The sequence below is a fragment of the Hemitrygon akajei genome, chromosome 24 (genome assembly GCF_048418815.1).
Source record: "Hemitrygon akajei chromosome 24, sHemAka1.3, whole genome shotgun sequence".
In the NCBI taxonomy this organism is placed as follows: domain Eukaryota; kingdom Metazoa; phylum Chordata; class Chondrichthyes; order Myliobatiformes; family Dasyatidae; genus Hemitrygon; species Hemitrygon akajei.
In genome coordinates this window covers 5,937,473-5,952,540 of record NC_133147.1, presented here as the reverse complement: position 1 = coordinate 5,952,540, position 15,068 = coordinate 5,937,473, and the positions used below count along the sequence as shown (strand labels likewise).

At 48.1% G+C, this 15,068-nt stretch overlaps 1 protein-coding gene across 4 annotated transcripts in view; it reads right to left on the bottom strand.

Annotated features, from left to right (window-relative positions):
• The window catches only part of cdk20 (cyclin dependent kinase 20), a 135,916-nt gene that overhangs the window by 32,817 nt on the left and 88,031 nt on the right, over positions 1–15,068 (bottom strand). Inside the window, exon 1 of one of the 4 annotated variants that reach the window (XM_073028254.1) lies at positions 10,705–10,842. The exons of the other annotated variants lie outside the window; for them this stretch is intronic. The gene's annotated coding sequence lies outside the window, so the exon portion shown is untranslated. Of the gene's footprint in view, positions 1–10,704; positions 10,843–15,068 lie in introns of those variants that run through there. 4 annotated transcript variants of the gene reach the window in all.

The window sequence follows — 15,068 nt, the reverse complement described above, 5'->3', positions numbered from 1 at the left end:
TGTTCACTCACTACACCACCAGTAGCGGCAGCGTGCATCATCAACAAGACGCGCTGCAGCAACTCACTCTGACTCTGTAGTCAATCCTTCCAGTGTCAGTGTCACCGCACACAAAGCTGGAAGTTCAAAGTAAATTTATTGTCAAGATACGTCCGTATATGTCATCATGTACAACCCCAAGATTCACTTTAAGTATTCAGAGATACAGCACCAAACAGGCCCTTCCTGCAAAGTTCCCTCTAACTTGTAATGACCAGTATGCACAAAAATCTTGTGCTGAGCAACTTTTTGCCCAGTGACAACAACATGTGCACACTGAATTATCTCTTCAATTAAAAACAGTATAAATAAGCCAGCTCTAAAACCTGCAGACAAATCATTGCAAACTCCACATTGTCAACACTGTCCACATCAGAAACCGGAAAAGGAAATGTGATTGTGAAATATACTTAACATGCCAACGAGGTAGAGGGTGACGACCTTCTGTGCAGAGTTTAAGTTCCTTTGCGCGCTAGTGGCAAAAGACGTGTGGGCGTGCACACCTCGGAGGGAGCGTTGCCTTCCGGTCCTGTGACCCACACAAACCCAACAAACCCTAACCTAATTACGGGACAATATCCAATGACAATTAACCTTCCCGGTACTGAGGGAGGAAACCAGAGCACCCATGCATTCTACAGGGGGGACGTACAGAACAGCGCCCGGATTGAACACCCCGAATGGGGACTGCGTTGCGCTAACCACTATGCCACCCTGGCGCCCAGAAATACGTACATTAGAATCACTGAGAAACTACACACAGAGACTGACAACCAACGTGCAAACAAAGACAAACTGTGCAAATACAAAAAAATAAAAAAACAATTTAAATACGAAACAAACAAATAAATAAACCACACTGAGAACAAGAGTTGTAAAGAGTCCTTGGAAGTGAGTCTGTAGGCTGTGGATTCAGTTCAGGATTGAGGTGAGTGTGGTTACCCATGCTGGTTCAGGAGGGGTAATAACTACTGGCGTGGGACCTGAGGTTCCTGCCCGATGGCAGCAGCGAGAAGAGATCATGGCCTAGATTGCTGGGGGGGGGGGGTCCCTTAACGATAGACAGTCTGCATCTACACAGGATAAGGGTCGTTGTCCTGTCCATACAGGGTGAGTGTTCCTGTTTATTCATGCTCCAGATATATTTCACCATCCTCCCGTCTACGTCAGAATGGAGTCATGGTGATGTCATCAGCAGAGGACGACTGAAGTCTTGCCTGGGGCACTCTGGGGGCCACGGCTGCGACGGGTCACCCTGACTCGCCTCCTAGCTGAGTAAAACCTAGTACTCACAGCATGCATGGTGGGGAACCCACGTGCTCTTGCACCCACGTTACCTGCCCTGTGGGCTGGCTCTCAGGCTGGGGGACGTTGACGGGACGGGGTCTCTCTCATGTCTGGGTGAGGCTGTGTGCTCTGGTCCTAGCCTCTCACACTATAGGAAACACCCTCGCCACATCCACTCTATCCAGGCCTTTCAATATTCAATAGGTTTCAATGAAATTCCTCCTCATTCTTCTAAACCCCAGTGAGTACAGGCCCAGAGCCGTCAAACACTCCTCACAAGTTAACTCATTACTTCCTGGGATCATTTTCTTGAATCTCCAGTGCCAGCACGTTCTTAGATCAGGGGCCGGAAGCTGTTCAGAACCCTCCAGGTGAGGTCATACCATAAAGCCTCAGCACCAGACCTTTGCTCTTATATTCTAGTCCTCTCGAGATGAATGCTAACCTCGCATTTGCTTTCCTCACCACAGACACAACCTTCAGCAAATCCTGCACAAGGTCTCACAAGTCCGTTTGCACTCTGAATTCAGAAATTCTCTCTGTTTAGGAAATAGTCTACATTTCTATTCCTCGTACCAAAGTGCATTCCATCTGCCACTTCTTTGCCCATTCTCCTAATCTAAGTCCTTCTCTGGACTCCCTGCTTCCTGTCACAGTCTCACTGCATGCCTGTCCTCTCCACACGGAGGTGAACTACCCCAGGTACCCCGAATGGTGGACAGTTTTGCGTTTCTTGTTTGGACTTGAAGGTGACAACGCGAAGGGAGATCAGATGGTGAAGACACTATGCTCGCACTCATTCGCGGGGTTGGGGAGTGGTGTCGCAGAGTCTCAGTGACCCGCACAATACACTGGTGGGTCAGGTAGCGTATACAGAGGACACCAGAAGTCAATGTGGCTTAGACCCTTCATCAGGACTGGAGAGGAAAGGGAGCAGAAGTCTGAATGAGAATGGTAGGGGAGTTGGGGGGTATAGGTGAATACAGATGAGGAGAGGGAGGAAGACAGGAGGGTGGGGGAGCCTGACTTGCTGAGATACTCCAGCAGTTTGTCTACGTTACCCTAACCTTTCTCTCTGTACTGCCACAGAAACCCAGGACAGGGCAGGCAGGCATTGAAAGTTCAGAGAATGATCCCCGGAATTAAAGTGTTAATGTCTGAGGAACAATTGATAGCTCTGGGTCTGTATTCAGTAGAGTTTAGAAGAACTGGGGGGGGGGGGGGGTTTGATTGCATTGAAACCTACTGAATGTTGAAAGGCCTAGACAGAGTGGTTGTAGAGAGGATGTTTCCTGTAGTGGGGGAGTCTAGGACCAGAGGGCACAGACTCAGAATAGGACATCACTTTAGAACAGAGATGAGGAGGAATTTCTTTGGTCAGAGGGTGGTCAGTCTGTGGAATTCATTGCCACAGACAGCTACGGAGGCCAAGTCACCGGGTATGTTGAAAGCAGAGGTTGATAGGTTCTTGATTGGTCAGGGTGTCAGAGGCTGCGGGAAGAAGACTGGAGAGCGGGGTTCAGGGGGATAATAAATCAGCCACGACAGAATGGCGGAGCAGACTCCATGGCTCAAGTGGCCTAATTCTGCTCCAGTGTCGTATGGTCTTATGTTAGGGTGCAACACTGGAGTGGCCACAGCTGGAATTTTGTACAGACTCCTGTTTCCTCACTCCAGGATTGTGACCTTTTAATGTTTTTGCTTTATGTGTCAACGAGCAAAACAGACCAAGGAGCAGCAGGGGCAAGTGTCACCACGCTTCCAGCACCAACATACAACATACGCCTTCGGGCAGTGGGAGGAAACAGAGCACCCGGAGGAAATCCATGCAGTCATGGGGGAACGTATAAACCCCTTACAGACGGCAGCAAAGACTGTACCCGGGTCGCTGGTACTGTAATAAAGTTACACTACTGTGCCATCCAAATCTCTGGTGGGGCAGAGATGGAATTGGAGGTAGTGAGGGTAGAACATCAGGGTGTTGTGCACCGGAGAAACAGGTCATTCGGCCCTCTGCTTCTGTGATAGCCATCTCTAATAATCTTCCAACAATTCCCTCTCCCTCTCTGCCCTGCTCATTGCTGGGAAGATTTACCAGGATGCTGCCTGGATTAGGGAGCATGTCTTATGAGGAGAGGCTGAGTAAGCTCGAGCTTTTCTCTTTGGAGTGAAGGAGGATGAAGTGACATCACCATCATTAGGTGCTGCGTTGTATGATGTGGACGATCTCGGTCTTTCTATGACCATGATTGCTCTTGGCAAATTTTTCTGCAGAAGTGGTTTGCCATTGCCTTCTTCTGGGCAGTGTCTTAACAAGACGGGTGACCCCCCCCCCCCTCCAATTATTATCAATACTCTTCAGGGATTGTCTGCCTGATGTCAGTGGTCACATTACTAGGACGTGATATTTGCCGGCTGCTCATATGACCATCCACCACCTGCTCCTGTGGCTTCACGTGATCGGGGGGCTAAGCAGGTGCTACACCTTGCCCAAGGGTGACCTGAAGGCTAGCGGAGGGAAGGAGCGCCTTATGCCTCCTTTGGTGGAGACGTATCGCCACCCTGCCACCCTGGGGGTACACAAGATGATAAGGGGCATTGATAGAGTGGACAGCCAGTGACTTTTTCCAGGTAGAAATGGCTAATTTAAGAGAGCATAACTTTAAAGTAATTGGAGGAAGATACAGGGTGGATATCAGAGGTAGGTTTTTTTTTACACAGAGAGTGATGGGTGTGTGGATCACACTGCCCAGAGTGGTGATAGCGGCAGATACATTATGGATATTTAAGGAACTCTCCAATAGGCACAAGGATGATAGGAAAATGGAAGGTTATGTGGGAGGGATCTTAGAGCAGGTGAAAGGGTCAGCATAACATTGTGGGCCAAAGGGCCTGTACTGTGCTATACCAATCACAGGTGAAGCCCTTCCCACCATTGAGCACATCTACAAGGAGCACTGCCACAACTGAGCAGCATCCATCATCATGGACCTCGCCATCCAGGCCATGCTCTCTTCCACTGGGAACGGGGTACAGGAGCTACACGTCCCACACCACCAGGTTCAGGAACAGTTATTACCCCTCAACCATCATGCTCCTGAACCTGTGTGGAGAGCTTCACTCACCTCGACTCTGATTCAACAACCTACGGATTCATTTTCAAGGACTCTTTACAACTCTTGTTCTCAGTATTATTTACTGATAAAGTGTTTATTTATTTTATCACTTTTGCATTTGCACAGTTTGTCTTTTGCACGTTGGTTGTTTGCCCATCTTTGTGTGCAGTTTTGCATTGATTCTATTGCATTTCTTTGTTCTGATGTGAATCCCAAGGTAGCATGTACGTACTTTGACAATAAATGTACTTTGAGCTTTGTTCTGTGTGCTAAAAGTTTCTTCCCAGATACCTCCTATATGCTCCTGCCTCCATCACCTCCTCCGACAGCTTCTTCCATTGCCACCAGGAAAAAAATTACCCCTCAGATCCCCTTAAAGGCTCCTCCCTCTCGTCTGAAACCTCTGCCCTCTGAGCTTTGAGCACCCCAACTATGAGAGAAGTACACTACCTCCCCTATTTATGCCTCTCATAATTTTACACACCGCGCAATGTCCAAGACGTTGGTGAGGCTGCGTTTGGAACGCTGTGTTCAGTTTTGGTCCCCGTGTTCGTAAGGTTGCTATTCAGCCGCAAGGAGTGCAGAGAAAATTTACCAGGGTTCAGGAGACTGAATTATGGAGAGAGGCTGCAAACTCAGCCAGCTCCATCAAAGGCACTCGCCTGCCCAGCATCGAGGACCTCGTCAAAGAGCAATGCCTCAAGAAGCCAACATCCATCATTAAGGACCCCCAATACCCAGGACGAGCCCTCTTCTCATTGATGTGGTACAGGGGTCTGAAAGCACACGCTCAAAGATTTAGTCCTTCCATGACCATGACTGCTCTTGGCAATTTTTCCTACAGAAGTGGTTTGCCATCACCTTCTTCTGGGTAGTGTCTTTGCAAGACGGGTGACCCCAGCCGTGATCAATACTCTTCAGAGATTGTCTGCCTGGCGTCAGTGGTCGCACAACCAGGACTTGCGATCTGCACTGGCTGCTCGTACAACCATCCACTACCTGCCCCCATGGTTTTATGTGACCCTGATCGGGGGGGCTAAGCAGGTGCTACACCTTGCCCAAGGGAAGGGGAGGGAAGATATATATATATTTTTTAAATTGTAATTTACAGTTTTTATTATGTATTGCAATATACTGTAAATTTCACGACAATTGCCAATGATATTAAATCTGATTCCAGTTCTGAGTTTGAGCATTTTCCATGGCGCATCAGAGATTGAGAGGCGATCTTATGGAGGGTTACAAAATTATGCAGAGTTTTTTTTCCACTGGGATTGAGGGATCAAGAACTAGAGGGCACAGGTTTAAGGTGAGATAGGTAGGATTTTGTCTGTCTTATTACTGTGCAAGGCGTGTTGGAGTAGAGTTTCTGGATGGTGCGGAAAGCCCTGTGGCGATGGAGGTCAGGCTTGAGGAGACGGTAGCTGCTAGCATGAACTCTGCACATGGGCGGCTCACATAAGATGGTCGCTACCTTGTTGAGTTTTCTGAGCAATAACAGGGTTGAGGCAGCTATGTGAGTGTCCGGGCAGCCCTTTGTAGGGATAGCCTGCCCGCCCTGGAAGGGGAAGCCCCTAGAAAAAGCTTGCTCAGATTTCACCTGACTGGCTCACCACAGCCAGTTGGTCTTCACCACTGCGGTAAGAAGTTTAAGAAGATGAAACTGACTGTTGCCACATGGAATGTGCGAACAATGCTGGTTAACGACTCAAGACCAGAAAGGAGAACTGCTTTGATAGCTAAGGAATTGGAAAGATACAACATTGATATTGCTGAGCTCCAAGAGATAAGGATTGAAGGACAAGGTCACATCCAAGAAAACACTCACACTTTCTTTTGGATTGGGAAGACTAACGAAAGGAGAGATGCAGGGGTGGCCTTTGCTATTTCCAACAAGAGCCAGCAAATTGCCGACACTTCGGATAGGGATATCTGAAAGGATCATGCGACATGGTGTTCCCATCGGAAAGGATCGTTTCCTGAGTTTGATCAACCATGGCATATTCTGACGAAGACAAGGAGTCCTTCTATCAGGAACTGCATGAAGTAACTGATAATGTCCCTACGGCAGACAAGTTGCTCATCTTGGGATATTTCAATGCTATAGGGTAGGCTAGGATCACAGTACCGATGAAGGTGTCATTGGCAAATTTGGTAAAGGCAAAAAGAACGCCAGTGGTGACCTTATGCTAAACTTTTGCGCTCAGAGGGAATTGTGTGTTAACAACATTTTCTTTTGTCAACCCGAGAAGAAGTACTTCACCTGGATGCACCCAAGGTCAAAGCATCTCCATTTGCTTGACTACATTGTGACTCGCAGAGCAGATATGCCACAGGTTCTATCGACAAAAGCTATGCGTGGAGCAGAGTGCTCATCTGATCATTGCGTGGTACGATAACAGCTTAGACTTAAACTGCTGATGCCAAGGCGGAAAACACCCAGTGAAGCACCCGAGAAATTGGATGTCAACAAGTTGGCCAGTGAGGAACATCAGAGGAGACTTATCACAGCATTGGCATTATCTCTCCAAGATGACAAAGACCCTCTCAATGACCCAACCAATACTGAAGAATGCTGGAAACAGCTCAAGAAAACCTTCCATTCAACTGCAAGTGTGGTGCTTGGCCACCTTAAGAGAAAACTCCTGACTGGTTTCAAGAACAAATTGATTCATTTCAAGAACTGTTGGAGATTAAATAAAAGCTTTATATGTGTCACTTGAAAGAGAACTCTGAAAGAAGCAAAGCAGCATTTAAGGCCGCGAAAGCCAAAGTTCAAAGGGAGATCGGGGTTATGAAGAACAGCTGGTGGAATAAGAAAGCGGAAGAACTGCAAGCAATGTCGGAGAGGAATGACTACCATGGGCTCTTCTCAGGACTGGAAGCTATCTATGGTCCAAGAAGCAATACAGCGGCCCCAGTTAAAACTGCAGTGTAGTTTTGGAAGAAATGTGACCGTAGTGTTTGTAGAAACTACCGAGGAATCTCCCTTCTGTCCACAGCTGGAAAGATTATGGTGAAGATACTGCTCAAGCTATGCACTGAGAGGAAAGACATCACTGAGTGATGGAGGGAACACTTCGTAACCTTCTAAACCAACAATGTGTGGTTAACCGCAATGCGTGTGAAAGGCTCACAACTAGACCGGTATGAGGAGAGCTATGTGGACTCATCACTACGACGGAACTTAATAAGGCTTTAAAAGATACCAGAAGTGGTAAAGCACCCGGGCAAGATGGCATTCCATCAGAGGTACTGAAGCAAGGTTGTCCTGCTCTGAATACTGAACTGTTGAACTTATATAATGCTCGCTGGCAGAATCAATGTCTCCCTCCGGACTTCAAAGATGCGCTGATAGTCACCATCTACAAGAAGAAATGCGACCATAGAGTTTGTAGAAACCACCGAGGAATCTCCCTTCTGTCCACAGCTGGAAAGATTATGGCAAAGATACTGCTCAACCAGCTCAAGATCATCTCAGAAGATGTGCTTTCTGAAAGCCAATGTGGCTTTAGGGCCGGAAGAGCAACCACTGACATGATTTATACTTGTTGCAACTCCAGGAGAAGGCAGTAGAACAGCAGCAACCGTTGTACATTGTCTTTGTTGATTTCTCACAAGCATTTGATACGGTGGACAGAGAAACTCTGGGAAGTGCTCAAAACTTATGGCTGTCCAGATAGAGCAGTTACGATGATCAAGTTGTTTCATGAGAACATGTCTGGCAAATTATCTATCAGAGGAGACGACAGCGAAGCCTTCATCATCAACCACGGGTAAAACAGGGATGTGTTCTTGCTCCAACTTGGTTCACACTATATCTTGTTGCAGTTTTGGAAATAATGCACCATAATTTGGACAAAGGTGCGTACATCAGAACTCGCTCAGATGGAAAATTGTTTAACCTGTCAAGACTCAAAGCCTATGTGTCAGAGAGCTTCTGTATGCAGACGACTCAACCCTGGTTGCTACTGATGTTAATGTGATTCAAGGAATTGTAGACCACTTCTCGTTTGCTGCCACTCTTTTTGGCCTATGAATCAATATCTCCAAAACCCAACTTCTGTACCAGCCTCCTCCTCTGTGTAGTCCCAGTGAGACCCAACCACCAGTCATATCGGTCAATGGGGTAGTGCTGAAATGTTCTGACTCTTTCACGTACTTAGGAAGCGCTGTGACCAACACCAACTCATCAGATCCGGAAGCTGAGAGGAGAATTCAATCAGCTACAAAAGTCTTCGGTGCTTTGCAGAAGCGACTTTGGTCTCGCCACAACATTAAAATGGAAACCAAGGTCAAAGTGTATAACACAGCTGTATTACCATCTCTGCTTTATTCAACTGAAACGATGACATTGTATCGGAAGCACATCAAGAAATTGACCAAGACACAACTCAGGCACTTACACCAAATATTACACATCAAGTGGCAAGAGAGGGTACCAGATGTGGAGGTGCTCAAACATGCCGGGACAGTCAGTGCAGAATCGCTCATCACAGCCTCTCAGCTGCGTTGGACTGGTCATGTCACAAGAATGAGCGATGATCGCTTACCCAAAGTTGTTTTCTATGGCGAGCTACATGAAGGAAAGAGGAAGCATGGTGGTCAGAAGCTGCACTACAAAGATGTGCTCAAGCACCATATGAAGAACACTGACATGAATGTCAACACCTGGGAGAAAGATGCTTCGGACAGAAGAAGTTGGCACTGCATTGTCAATCCCAGCTATCGAGGAGAAAAGGCAGAAGAAATATGAAGCAGGTCATGAACGCAGACATTCGGTGCTAGACCAGTCAAATCAGAAATGCAACTGATGTGGGAGACAGTGCCGATCCAATGCTGGTCTTGTGGCCATAAACGTGTCTGCAGAGACTAAACTCTCAGCATGGTCAACATCAAAATCGATGGACAGCGAAGAAGAATCAGAATCAGGTGGAATATCACTGATATACTCGTTGCAACGCAAAAATTATTGCAAGTTACAAGATACAAAACCAAAAAGAAAGCAGCACAAAAAGAGAGCAAAATGGTGAGGAAGGATGGTTCAGAAGTCTGATGTTGGAGGGGAAGGAGCTGATCCCGAAACGTTGAGCCTTCAGGCTCCTGTACCTCCCCCTTCTTCTACGCCTCTCGTCCTCCTTCACTCCAGCTCACTCGACCTATCCTCATACGGCAAACTCTCTAATCCAGGCAGCATCCTGGTAAGTCTCATTAGCGATATTTAAAAGGTATTTGGGCAGGTACATGGATAGGAAAAGATTTAGAGCTGGGTTTCTTGAATGCCATGGAGCCTTACCATTAACCGAGGGGTCCGTTAACCCCCGGGTTGGGAACCCCTGATTTAGAGAGATACAGGTCAAACGTGAGCAAAAGGGGCTGGCTCAGATGGGAATCTGGTCAGCGTGGGACTAGTCCAAAATTATCAATGTACATATAAGTCGCTCTATACAACGCTGAGATTCATTTTCTTGTGGGCATTCACAGTAGGAGTAGAAGTACGACAGAATCAGTGAAAAACTACACACAGAGGCAGCCAAACAACCAATGTGCAAAAGACCACAAACTAAGAAATATATATATATAATAGTTAAATTAAATAAGTGGTGCAAAAAAGTAGTGAGGCAGTGTCAATGGGTTCAACGTCCTTTCAAACATGTGATGGCCGAGGGGAAGAAGCTTCCCTGAATCACTGAGTGTGTGTCTTCAGGCTCCTGTACCTCCTCCCCGATGCAATGAGAAGAGGGCACGTCCTGGGTGATGGGAGTCCTTAATGATGGATGTTGCCTTTCTGTGGCACTGATGTCTTGGACACTATGGAGGCTGGTGCCCACGATGGAGCTGACTGAGTTTACATCTCTCTGCAGCTTACTTCGAGCCTGTGCAGTAGGCTCCCGCCACCCCCCCCCCCACCCCCACCAGACGGTGATGCAGCCAGTCAGAATGCTCTCCGTGGTACATCTGTAGAAAACTGCGAGTGTCTTTGGTGACGTACCAAATCTCCTCAAACTCTAATGAAATATAGCCTCTTTGTAACTGCATCGATACGTTAGCATAATAGCATTATGCTAACTGCTGCACTACTGACCGCCTGTATGATCCATGTCCTTACATTCCCTGAATATACACATGCCTATCTGACAGCTTTTTAAATGACACTATCGTATCTGTTCCACTCTCTCCCCTGGCAGCCCATTCCAGACACCTATCACACCCTATAAAAAACCTGTCCCTACACATCTCCTTTAAACTTAAACCCTCTCACCTTAAACGTGTGTCCTCCAGCACTTAGCAGTTCCAGCTTGAGAAAAGGATTCGGACTGTCTGAATTGATGCCTCTTGTTATTTTATGAACCTCTGTCCGGTCTCCCCACAGCCTTCGACTCTCCAGAGAAAACAAACCAAGCTTGTCCAACCTCTCCTCAGAGCTCATGCCCTCTAATCCAGGCAGCATCCCGGTGACTGTGCCGGCATCGGAGAGGGTCCAGGGGAAGTTCACGAGAATGATCCCGGGAATGAATGGGTTAATACGAGGAGCATTTGATGGCTTTGGACCTCTACTCAGCGTTTAGAAAAATGAAGGGGGCTCTCATTGCAATCTATCAAATATTGGAAGGCCTACATAGGGTGGACATGGAGAGAATGTTTCCTATAGTGCGGGAGTCTAGGACCAGAGGGCACAGCCTCAGAATAGGATTTCTCTTCAGAACAGAGATGAGGAGGAATTTCTTTAGCCAGAGGGTGGTGAATCTGTGGAATTCATCGCCACAGACGGCTGTGGAGGCCAAGTCACTGGGTATATTTAAAACGGACATTGATAGGTTCTTGGTTAGTATGGGGGTCAAAGATTATGGGGAAAAGGCAGGAGAATGTGATTGACAGAATGGTGGAGCAGAATCGATGAACAGAAAGTCCTAATTCTTCTCTGCCCTCTCCAAAGCCTGCACGTCCTTTCTCTAATGGGGCGATCAGAAGGGCTCGCAATACTCCAAGTGTGGTCCAATCAGATGCTTACAAAGCTTTAACATGACCTCTGCACCCTGACCAATGGGGGCAAGTGTGCCCAATGACTTCTTTACCACTGTCTGCTTGCATGAACCTGGATCCCAAAATCCCTCTGAACATCAATGCCATTGCGGCATCGGCCATGAACACAGTACTGTCTCTTTATATTTGACCTCCCAAAGTGCAATACCTCATACTTCCTGGATTAAACTCCAACCATAGGGGGGTGCTGCAGCCAACACACACACACACACACACTCACACACACACTCACACTCAGACACACAAACATACAAATAGACAGATACACACACACACCAAACTCACACATAGGCGCGCGCGCGCGCGCGCACACACACACACACACACACACTCAGACACACAAACATACAAACAGACACACACACACACTCAGACACACAAACATACAAATAGACACACACACACACACTCAGACACACAAACATACAGACACACACACACACTCAGACACACAAACATACAAACAGACACACACACACACACACACACACTCAGACACACAAACATACAAATAGACAGATACACACACACACACACACTGACACACAAACATACAAACAGACACACACACACACACTCAGACACACACACACACACACACTCAGACACACAAACATACAAACACACACACACACACACACACCAAACTCACACATAGGCGCGCGCGCACACACACACAGAGAACAGTGGTAACAAGCAGGCTGAGAGGTAGTGACTGAAGTCCCTTCTCCTGGTAGCAAAGATACAGCAAACACAGAAGTTTTCCGTGCGGTGAAGTTCAGCACCTTACTGGAGAACACTCGATAAGCTTCAAGCATCTGAAACTGTACCACCTGAACCCCAGCAAAACCACAGTTAACTCATACAATTACGTTTACAACAGCTTTCAGCTCGTACCAGGTTTTCAGACAAAGAAATGCTCAGGGTATTCCTGCAGTGGACATTTGAGAGGCATTTGGGACAGCTTAGTCGAAAGAGTGAGGTTTCAAAAGTGCAAAAAAATGGAGAGAGTTCCAGTGATCAGGAACCAGCCACCCATAATGAGTAAACCAAATGAAGAGGTGACTGAGAGATGGGAATTGGAGATCTTGCAAGGTTATAAGGTTTGTTGCACACTCCCGGAGTCAGACACAGAGTGAAGCTCCCTCCACACTGTCCCATCACACACTCCCGGGGTCAGACACAGAGTGAATCTACCTCCACACCGTCCCATCACACACTCCCGGGGTCAGACACAGAGTGAAACTGCCTCCACACAGTCCCATCACACACTCCCGGGGTCAGACACAGAGTGAAGCTCCCTCCACACCGTCCCATCACACACTCCCGGGGTCAGACACAGAGTGAATCTCCCTCCACACCGTCCCATCACACACTCCCGGGGTCAGACACAGAGTGAATCTCCCTCCACACTGTCCCATCACACACTCCCGGGGTCAGACACAGAGTGAATCTCCCTCCACACCGTCCCATCACACACTCCTGGGGTCAGACACAGAGTGAAACTCCCTCCACACCGTCCCATCACACACTCCCGGGGTCAGACACAGAGTAATGCTCCCTCCGCACCGTCCCATCACATACTCCCGGGGTCAGATAGAAGAGTGAAGCTCCCTCCACACCGTCCCATCACACACTCCCGGGGTCAGACACAGAGTGAAGCTCCCTCCACACCGTCCCATCACACACTTCCGGGGTCAGACACAGAGTGAAACTCCCTCCACACCGTCCCATCACACACTCCCAGGGTCAGACACAGAGTGAAACTGCCTCCACACTGTCCCATCACACACTCCCGGGGTCAGACACAGAGTGAAACTCTCTCCACACCGTCCCATTACACACTCCCGGGGTCAGACACAGAGTGAATCTCCCTCCACACCGTCCCATTACACACTCCCTGGCGCCAGACACAGAGCTCCCACTACACAAGGGGCTTCATGGCATTAAAAAATCTTGGGAACCCCTGCTGTACCCCGTCCCATCACACACAGTCCTGGGGTCAGACAGAGAGTGAAGCTCCCTCTGTATTGACTGTCTCAAGAAGCAAGTGAGCTTCGCCGGGTCTGGCAACATCGTTATTTATCTGTCCGGCCACCTCCCTGAAGGCTGTGAACAGGCTGTTGTTCTCCAAGAGCGGGCTGTATGTTGAAAGGTTGCCTCACTTCCTGCAGCACAGGGTGACCATACTCCTCGCTGACTGGTTACACAAAACACAGCATAGTACAGGCCGTTCAGCCCACAATGTTGTGCCAACTCTTTAACCTACTTGAAGATCTATCTAACCCTTTCCTCCATTTGTCTATCATCCACGTGCCTAACTAAGAGTTTCTTAGCTGTCCCTGCCTCTGCCACCACCCCTGGCAGGGTATTCCACACACCCACCACTCTCTGTGCAAAATAAAGCATCCCCCTATACTTTAATCCACTCACCTCAAAATTACGACAAGCCTCCAAGGGGACCATAACCTTGTCGTAGGGTCTGGAGGCTTGCATGCCTCGATGACCCAGAGAGCTACGTTGGCTGTATGCTTTGGCTCTTGGTAGGGTCACCCATGCCAAACATGACCATGGATAGAAGCCAGACTACAACTGGTCCACTGGTCCTCCAGGTTCGGGGCTAACAATCCTGACTGGCCAAACAAAACTGTCACGGAAGCAGCAATGAAGAATCGTTCTACATCTGAGTGCGATGGTATTCCTGAGCCTCCTTGCGTGACTGACAGGCATGAAAACCGAGAGGGAGTTACTGACACGATGAAAGAAGCCCTGAACACCACCAGAGATGGGGGACCGTCATTGCTGCCCTAAACGCCAGTGGCATAATGGGCAGTAAGTAATTATTAGCCATTTCCACCCTGGGGAAAATCTTGCTGGCTGGCCATACAATCTATGTCTCTTATCATCATGTTAATCTTTATCAAGTCACCTCTCAGCCTCCATTGCTCCAAAGAGAAAAGTCCTAGCCCCTATCCTCATAAGACACAGGATTAGCATCCTGGAAAATCTCCTCTGCACCCTCTCCAGGGTTTCCTCATCCTTCCTATACTGAGTTGACAATACTCCAAGCGTGGTCTGACCAGAGCCGCAATGTTACCTTGGGGCTCTTGAACTCAATCCCCCGACGAATGAAGCCGAGACAGCGTACACCTCCTGAACCACCCTATCAACTCGAGCAGCAGCTTTGAGGGATCCATGATCGTGGACCCCAAGATCCCTCTGTTGCTCCATGCTGCTGAGAATCCTGCCATTAACCCAGTACTCTGCCCTCTCGTTGCCGTGGCTCACCGGCCAAAGCTCGTGAGGTTTGCTTGGAATGCAGGGATAAGACAGGATGCAGGACTCTTGGACTTTGTTCATTGAGAGACCCTATAGTGGGGAGGGGGGTACAAGGCTGAGCAAGGGGGCATCCTGAGTTTGCACTGTGCCACTGACTTGCTGCGTATGACTAGTAAAACCCTTGCCCTGTCTCTGCCATCTCTCTATCACTCTCATTCTCTCGCTGTTTCATTCTCACCCTCACCCTCACACATTCTCTCTCATTCTCTGTACCTATATCTCTCTATCTCTACCTCCTTTATT